The sequence below is a fragment of the Anneissia japonica genome, unplaced genomic scaffold (genome assembly GCF_011630105.1).
Source record: "Anneissia japonica isolate Jap-2015-1 unplaced genomic scaffold, ASM1163010v1 scaffold287602_len1038180_cov171, whole genome shotgun sequence".
NCBI lineage: Eukaryota > Metazoa > Echinodermata > Crinoidea > Comatulida > Comatulidae > Anneissia > Anneissia japonica.
The window spans coordinates 196,101-197,560 of record NW_022734061.1 but is presented as its reverse complement, the minus strand read 5'-3'; positions in this window follow the sequence as shown (position 1 = coordinate 197,560).

Below are 1,460 nucleotides of genomic sequence, written 5' to 3'. Positions count from 1 at the left end.
CCGATGGGGTCTTAATACCTCCAGAGTGTTTAAAATTTCAAATGGAGTGAGGCAAGGTGGAGTCTTGTCTCCTTTCCTATATAATATCTATATGAATGACCTTAATATTATTCTTAGTAACTCTAGATATGGATGTGAATATGCTGAAATGAAATTCAATCATTTAAGTTACGCCGATGACATGGTTTTGTTGGCTCCGTCGATGGACGGGTTACAGCATCTTGTGCAACTATGTAAAATTTACGCCAATGGGCATGATATTACATACAATGACAAGAAATCAGTGTGTATGAGGTTTATTCCTAAAAGTATGAAGTCTTGTAGTACGCCAAAAACATATCTCAATAACAAAAACCTCAAATATGTTGAATCCGTATCATATCTTGGTCACATAATATGCTGTGACCTCAATGATGAGCTTGATATCAAAAGACAAGTTAGATCACTGAGTATACGTGGTAATGTAACCTGTAGAAAATTTAGCAAGTGCAGTGATGAAGTCAAATGTATATTATTTCGTTCTTTCTGTATGAGTTTTTATTGTGCTACGCTCTGGTCTATGTATAGGCTTTCATCTATGAACACACTGAGAGTATGTTATAACAATATTTTAAGAAAACTGTTACGCCAACCGAGATACTGTAGTGCTAATGTACTATTGTTAATAATAATTTATTATCTTTCCAAGAATTTATGAGAAAATTAATCTTTAGCTTTTTAAAGTGATTTTCTCCCAAGTGTGAACCCTTTAGTTCGTTCTGTAAATGGATTTTTTGAAAGTTCTAGTCTCTCAAAAAGATGGAACTTTATGTTAATCCTTAATTTCTAAGGATCATGTGGGGTTTATTTTTCCCTTGTATTTATATTATTATTAGTTAAGTTGACGATGTTTAACTATGGATGTAAATTCTGAAATAAAGAATAATGAATGAATGAAACTCTTTATTGTGATCACTCAAAATGAATACTTCTAAAATATGTAAATATACATCAGCCCACGTTATACATATGCCTAATAGGCCTACAATAATTATAACACATAGGCCTAAGCGTGATTTTTTTTTACGCAAATTACAATACAAATTGAACATGGTACAGTATGTCATAAATCATTTTGCTGTCTTACGCTATGTGATGGTTATAGTCAACTCTGAAGACAGTTACTTTTTTGCAGCACATTAAAGCAAAACAGGGAGTTTGGAGTTGATTATGCTGTACAATTTCTAATTGACTCCTTCTACTATAGGGTTTGTACTCGTGCTCTGATAGAAACCCAATATAACCGTCTATCAGTTAAAGTCTAACTTGATAACAACCCAATGAATATTCGTTAGATTAATCAATTTTTCACTATACACGATAACGAAAAAGTTAATATGTTCGGGTTTATAACGGCTACAGCTCAGGGTTGGATTTATCTAAAATCATCTTAAATTCGTCTTAAATCCATAAATCCCAGG